Here is an 8,314-nt window from a genome sequence, read left to right as displayed (position 1 = left end):
TATTTTTACAAAGCTCCCCAAGTGATTCTAAGATGCAGCCAAGATTGAGAACCTGTACTCTAGATAATGATAATGATAATCGCTCTTTTGAGCACTAGATCATCCCTGCCCTGTAATTTCCAGAGCAGCCCTATAAGGGATTGTAATAATCATTTTATAGAAAAGGAAAGTCAGGCTGAGAGAGGAACATGAGTGTCAGACATCACACAGCTGGGAAGCAGAAGAGGTGTGAAGTCTGTCCCGGGCCTCACTCTCCTCTCAGCGAAACCTTGGAATCACCTCTGACAAGTACCCGGGACTCAAGGACGCCTCTCCTCATTCTTTCCCAAATGGATCACCTCATACCGTCTCTCTTTAAACTCTCAAAGCTCTCCGCATTTATCATATTCTGTCTCATTAAATAGTGCGTGTATCTGCCTTGTCTAGCTTCCTAGACTTTAAACTTTGTGTCTTACTCCCAGGTGTATCCTGTGCAGCACTAAGCACAGAGTCTTACATATATTTGGTGTTTAATATTTGTTGAATTATATTGTTCCATGCCACAGAGTCTCCCAGAAGCCTCTATTATGACACAGATTTTTGTAGATGCTGGTTGTTCAACATACTTTAAAAAAATCTTTCTGCTGTTTAGGGATATATAATTTACAGACTGCTTTTGTATTTACCATCCATGGAACAATAGCCGCGGCAGGCACACCCCAATATAGTAATACCTAACATTCCTTGACCCTTTCTAAAGGGTGTTATTCAAACACACTTTACATGAATTCTCTCATTCCATCCTCACAATGACTCTTTAGGGTAGGTATTGTTATTGCTGTTATCCCCGTTTTACGGTTGATGAAACCAAAGCCAGGTTGTAACTTGTCCCAGCCACAGATGCAACGAGTAGAAGTGGCACTGAGATGCCAGCAGCCTGCCCCGCAAACTCTCCATCCCCACAGATGGCCGACTGTGGTGTCCCCTCACTTTTCCCCCTAGAAACAAGAAGGGTGATCAGTACAATCTGTAGCCGTGGCTATGATTACTGAGCCATAGAATAGAGGTGAAACAATACTAAAAATAAAAAAATAATTAAACTTAAGTTTGGGTCATGTCTTTGATTCACACTGGTTTACCCTTCTGCAATTTTTCTTTTTTCAAAAATTTTTATTTTTTTATTTTTCCGTCTTCTCCCCAAAGCCCCCTAGTACATAGTTGTATATTTTAGTTGTGGGTCCTTCTGGTTGTGCTATGTGGGACGCTGCCTCAGTGTGGCCTGATGAGTGATGCTAGGTCCACACCCAGGATCCAAACCAGTGAAACCCTGGCCCACCAAAGGGGAGTGCGAGAGAACTGAACCACTTGGCCACGGGGCCGGCCCCCACTTCTGCAATTTTTCCATAGAAGACTATTTCTAAATGACTATACAGTTTATGTTCCATTTCTAGGTGAATGGAAACTGAATGTTTATAATTTTAATATTAATTTCTATTCATTTGAAGTGATCTTTAACTTTGAAATTTTTTTCCCTTTTTTGAGGAAGACCGGCCCTCAGCTAACATCCGTGCCCATCCTCCTCTACTTTATATGCAGGATGCCTGCCACAGCATGGCTTGCAAAGCGGTGCATAGATCCACACCTGGGATCCAAACCGGTGGACCCCGGGCCGCCAAATTGAAACATGCAAATTTAACCACTGCAGCATTCGGCTGGCCCCTTTAATTCTGAAATTTTAATTGGAAAATTCCAACATGTTGTTTAAGCTTTTATAAATAGCTCCATTGCAAAGCAGCACACACGAAGTGTAGCTTTACAACGAACTGGGGCATCTGGAGCTGATGATGCAAAATGGATTTCTGTCAAGAAGTGTCCCACGCAGAAATCCTCACTGTTTCCCCCACCTCTTCTGTGGCGTCTCAGACTCTTCCACCCCAATCCTTAGAACAATGACTTGAAAATATTTCAAAGAAATGCCACCCAAAATAGTGGAAGGATTCGAGCGAACAATAGAGCTTCTGCCAGCAGAGGGCGACCTTGGCTTGTTTTTACAGGATTGCTTGCTGGGGATGCGTATCTAGAACTGTGAACAGAAGTCATGTTTATCAATACTTTGCTACAGACATTCCGTTGAAAATAATTTTTTAGCACACATGTACATGTGGCTTAGCTTTGAAAGCATACGTTCTTTTCAGCACCACTAAACAGGTGTCTACAGCAAACGGTTCAGCTGAGACACTCATTAAAGGAAGTCATAGATGGAAATCCTGGAGGGTCGTTTTGCCTATTTTGTAGAAAGTACAATATGTTTTTTCTCCCCATGAAATCGTGACTTCTGAAACCACTTAGCATCATCAGTGATGACAGTTAAATTTTCCAAAAACCTGGGGATATTATATGAGTTTTTATTTTACAAGGGTGATTATGTGCCCTTAAGGAAAAAACAAGATTCTCTGAACGTCTTTTTTAAAGATTGGCACCTGAGCTAACAACTGTTGCCAATCTTTTTTTTGGTTTCTGCTTTATCTCCCCAAACCCCCCTGTACATAGTTGCATATCTTAGTTGCAGATCCTTCTAGTTATGGGATGTGGGACACCGCCTCAACGTGGCCTGATGAGCGGTGCCATGGCCGCGCCCAGGATCCAAACCCTGGGCCGCCGCAGCAGAGCACGCGGACTTAACCACTCAGCCACAGAGCTGGCCCTGCTGAACATCTTTTTGTTGCACCAGTTTTTAGTCACTTTAATTATAAACAGACTCCAATCCAAATGTTCTTTCTTGATTAAAATTATGGAAATATTCAAAATAAATACGTTAGATGATGGCAGAGAGGATATCTGTTGTTAGTTGCCATTTTGAATAGCTTCCTATGTCACAGTAATCCTTTTTAGGAACAAATCTTAAGAATTAGAATTCTAGATGATTCCCAAATAGCTACTAACATTGGTTTTTCATCTGTGTCTAATAAAGAAAGGCAGCAAAGTCAAACTACAGTGTATTTTGCTCTCCTCTCATTTTCATTTCCTAAATCACTGAAAATTATTTTAAGTAAATTTCCAGTTGTAAACTTGAGATCAATTTAATTATCCAAACTGAATGTATCTAGAAGCCTCTTTCAGTTTTTTTTTCAAATTTTAATGACTATTGTAGATTCCTCATTCCTTCCCATTTTGACAGTATATCCTAATCCAGACATTTTGTGGCTTTACCATGTTTTTCTAAGTCAGTAATTTTCTTCTTTACAAAGCTTGTCAAAGTTCAATGATATTGTTAGATGTTAAGGGAGGAAGTATGGTATAAATTCAAAGAAAAACTTGTGATTTATAAAAATGTTTTTAGAATTTTTGATAATCTCACAAGTCAGTCAAATGAACAGTGTACCAGAATGGTCTCAAAATGAAATGTTTGGTTTTCACGTGACCAGGGAATATAACTTAATTGTTGACGTCACAGTCTTGTCATCAGGGGGCCTTGATCTGACACCTAGTCAGCAATAAGAACTGTAGACCTTTCCAGAGCAGCATGCACACCCGGCCACATGTGAAGCACTTTACATGTTCCAGTGCAGTGGTTAAAGCATGAGCTTTGGAGCCAGACTCTCTGGGTTTAAGTTCCAGCTCCACTACTTAGTAGTTATGTGACCTTGGGAAAGTTACTTAACCTCTCTGTTCCTTTGTTGTCTCACCTGTAAAAAGGGGATGATAAGAAAAGTACCTAGCTCATAGGGTTTCTGTGAAGATGACATTAACGTTTGTAAAGCATCTAGAAAAATACCTGTGCATAATAAGTGCTATATAAGTGTTTTCTTTCATTATTATATTACCTTATTTAGCACTTACTAGAACCTCTCCAGTGAGGCTAGCTTTGCAAGTGCACAACCTGTGGGTCACACAGGCCCCATGCTAAGAAGGGCCCTGTGCTTTGTTTCATTATCTGCTGCTGTCGTCTTGAAATTCTTAATAACTTTTGAACAAGGGACCCTACACTTACATTTTGCACTGGGCCGCGCATTTTCGGTAGCTGGTCCTGCCCTTGAGGTAGACAGTATTATCCCCATTCTGCCATGTTCTGTGCATGGAGCTTCAGACAAGAAGCATCCTGAGAGTTCTTGCCTATAAACTACAGGTGTAATTAATGACTTGCAAGGTTCTTGGGAGGGTGAATAAGATAATGTGTAGGGAGTGATTGGCACATATAAGTTCTCAGAAATGGTTATCTATTATTAACATTTATCTTGACAAAATAACTAACCCAGCATTTCTTTTTTTTTTTTTTTTTTAAGGATTGGCCCTGAGCTAACATCTGCTGCCAATCTTTTTTTTCTTCTTCTCCCCAAAGCCCCCCAGCACATAGTTGTATATTCTAGTTGTAGGTCCTTCTAGTTCTGCTATGTGGGATGCTGCCTCAGCATGGCTTGATGGGCGGTATCATGTCCACATCCAGGATCCGAACTGTGAAACCCTGGCCACCAAAGTGGAGTGCATGGCCTTAACCACTTGGCCACGGGGCTGGCCCCTAACCCAGCATTTCTGTACTTGTCCTATATATATTCTTGCTTACAATTACAAGAAACTTCTCAGTGTAGTCAAAAGTTTACTGAAAGTACAGAATAAAATCATAAACATCTCTGGATGACGTAAGATAGCTTTATGAGGGGAAAAGATCACACCTTTACTCTTAGAGAAGGGCCTCATTAAAATCTGAGGCTTCCGTATATCTTAAAACTGAAAAAATTCTTTGTTCTATAAACCTAGACTAGAGAAGAATTCAGGTGACTTGAACTTGGGTGAGAACTGATAAAACACTGGAGAAATTTTTCAAATAAATATATTATTAATAAAAAGTAGGGGAGTGATGTCAGCATCATGGTGGAGTGTACTTGCCCCGGACTCTCTCCCCTCCAACATACAACAAAAAGGGGCAACCATACTCCAACAGAAGATAATCTAACAACACAAAAACCTCGGAGAGACACGCAGCCGCACAATGGAGGGAGGAGAGGCTGGAACCCCCTTGGAGGAGCTGGAACAGGGTAAGAGAGAGCTTCCCTCCCCTAAAGACTGGGATCACTGCAGCAGGAGGCTCTGTGAGGGAAGGAGCCGTGGAGGGGTCATGCATCCGTGGGATCACCCAGGATGCCCTAGGGCCCTTGCAGCCTAGAGGGAAGCCCTCTAATGGGGCGAAAGCTTTGGCACGGGGGGGGGGGGGGGGGGAAACTCATCAAGCCAAGACCCCAGGAGACCAGCTAGCGAGAGCTGATGGAGAAATCCCATAGAAAGTGTCCCTCCCCCACCTGCCTGGTGCCATCTCGGCTGAGGGCAGAGGGCTCAGAATATGTGGCTCTCGACCCCCACCCAATGGCGATAGGCTGTAACTGCAACCAAATAATATCAGAATGGGAAACATCTGTCCTTCCAGCTGCAGACACTTCATCAAATCTCCAGACCAGAAAGAAAACGACAAGCACCCAGAATTCAGTCCTGGGGATGCAGAAATAAGTAAACTGAATGACAATGAACTCAAAATAGCTATCATCAAAAAACTCAACAAGGTAAAAGAGAATGTAGAGAAACAATTCAACGAGCTCAGGAGCTACTTCACAAACGAGATTGAAACTACAAAGAAGAATCAGTCAGAAATACTAGAGAGGAAAGACACAAGGGAAGAGATAAAATAAAATATGGATTCCCTGATCGCTCGAGTGGACACCATAGAGGAGCAAATCAGCATAATCGAAGATAGACATGTTGAAGTGCTCCAGACAGAGGAGAGAGAACTAAGACTAAAAATAAATGGAGAATGTCTTCAAGAAATATCTGACTCAAAGAGGAAATGCAACATAAGAATTATAGGTATTCAAGAAGATGAAGAGAAGGAGAAGAGCAGAAAGAGTGTTCAAAGAAATAATAGCAGAGAACTTCCAAAATCTAGGGAAAGAGAGGTAAATATGCGTGGAAGAAGCTTCCAGATCTCTAGATTTGTCAATGTAAAAAGACCTACTGCAAGGCATATAGTAGTAAAAGTGGCAAAAATGAATGACAAAGAAAGAATAGTAAGGACAGCAAGGCAGAAGAAAATAACCTACAAAGGAACCCCTATCAGTCTTTCAGCAGATTTCTCTGCAGAAACCTTACAAGCTAGAAGAGAATGGAATGACATATTCAAAACTTTAAAAGTCAAGAATCTTCAGCCAAGAATACTGTATCCAGCAAAAATATCCTTCAGATATGAAGGAGAAATTAAATCTTTCTCAAACAAAAGCTAAGGGACTTCATAGCCACAAGACTACCCCCCCCCCCAAGAAATCCTCAAGAAGGCCCTCATACCTGAAAAAATTAAAAAAGGGAGAAAGGGGTCACAAAACACAGAGTAGGGAGATAAACAGGTAGACAGAATCAGAACAGGATATAGTTGAATAGCAAATATTCAACTATAGCATTAGGCTAAAGGGAAGGAAAACACCAAAAACAAAAACAATCTCGTCACTTTAATCACAAACTCACAACACAAGTTGGAATAAGATATGAGAAAAACAACTTAGGAGGGGAGGAGGAAAGGGACTGAATGGGTTTAGACTAAGGAAATAAGAGGCCATCAGAAAATGGACTATCTTATACACAAGATTCTGAATACAAACCTCAGGGTAACCATTAAACAAAAAAACAGAACAGAGACACAAAAAATAAATAAGGAAACAACAAAGAAACACATCATAAAAAACTACATAATTCAATGGGTAGACCAAAACACACAGGATGAGAAACAAAGGCAATGCAGGAAAACTGGAAAATGAGTGATATAATGACAGCATTAAGCCCTCATACATCAATAATCACCCTAAATGTAAATGGACTGAATTCTCCAATACAAAGACACAGAGTGGTGAGATGGATTAAAGAACAAGACTCAACAATTTGCTGCCTCCAGGAAACAGACCTCAGCTCCAATGACAAACAGAGGCTCAGAGTGAAGGGGTGGAAGATGATACTCCAAGCTAATGGCAAACAAAAGAAAGCAGGTGTCACAAACTTATATCAGACGAAGTAGACTTCAAGATAAGACAGGTAAAGAGAGACAAAGAGGGGCAGTGTATAATGATCAAAGGGACACTCCAACAAAAGAAATAACACATAAATATCTATGCACCCAAGACAAGAGCACTAAAGTTCATAAAGCAACTATTAACAGAACTAAAAGGAGATATTAAAAATAACACAATAATAGTAGGGGACCTCAACTCCCCACTCATATCAATGGATAGATCATCCAGACAGAAAATCAACAAGGAAGCAGTGGAATTCAATGAAAAGCTAAACCAGTTGGACTTCATAGACATATATAGAACACTCCATCCAAAAACAGCAGCATACACATTTTTCTCAAGTGCGCATGGAACATTCTCAAAGATAGACCATATGTTGGGAAACAAGACAAACCTCAATACATTTTAAAAAATTGAAATAATAACATGCATCTTTTCTGATCATAAGGCTATAAAGTTAGAAATTAATTACAAGAAAAAAGCTGAGAAATGGACAAAGATATGGAGACTAAACAACATGCTATTGAACAAGCAATGGATCATTGAAGAAATTAAAGGAGAAATAAAAAATATCTGGAGACAAATGAAAATGATAACATACCATACCAACTCATATGGGATGCAGCAAAGGCCATATTAAGAGGGAAATTCATCACAATACAGGCATACCTTAGCAAACAAGAAAAAAACCAAATAAGCAATCTCAAATTATACCTAACTGAATTAGAAAAAGAAGAACAAACAAAGCCCAAAGTCACCAGAAGGAGAGAAATAATAAAAATCACAGCAGAAATAAATGCTATTGAAACAAAAAAAAGCCAGTAGAAAGGATCAATGAAACAAAGAGCTGGTTCTTTAAGAAGATAAATAAAATTGACAAACCCCTAGCCAGACTTACAAAGAAAAAAAGAGAGAAAGCTCAAATAAACAAAATCAGAAATGAAAGAGGAGAAATAACAACAGACTTCATGGAAATACAACGGATTATAAGAGAATACTACAAAAAACTATATGCCAGCAAAACGGATAACCTAGAGGAAATGGATAAATTCTTAGACTCTTACAACCTCCCAAAGCTGAGTCAAGAAGAAACAGACAATCTAAATAGACCAATCACAAGGAAAGAGATTGAAACAGCAATCAAAAACATCCCAAAGAATAAAACCCCAGGACCAGATGGCTTTCCTGGGGAATTCTACCAAACTTTCAGAGAGGATTTAATACCTATTCTTCTCAAGCTATTCCAAAAAATTAGGAAGATGGAACACTTCCTAACACATTCTATGAGGCCA

This window comes from Equus caballus, chromosome 22 (assembly GCF_041296265.1).
Source record: "Equus caballus isolate H_3958 breed thoroughbred chromosome 22, TB-T2T, whole genome shotgun sequence".
NCBI classification, from domain to species: domain Eukaryota; kingdom Metazoa; phylum Chordata; class Mammalia; order Perissodactyla; family Equidae; genus Equus; species Equus caballus.
Note: the sequence above shows the minus strand (reverse complement) of the source record.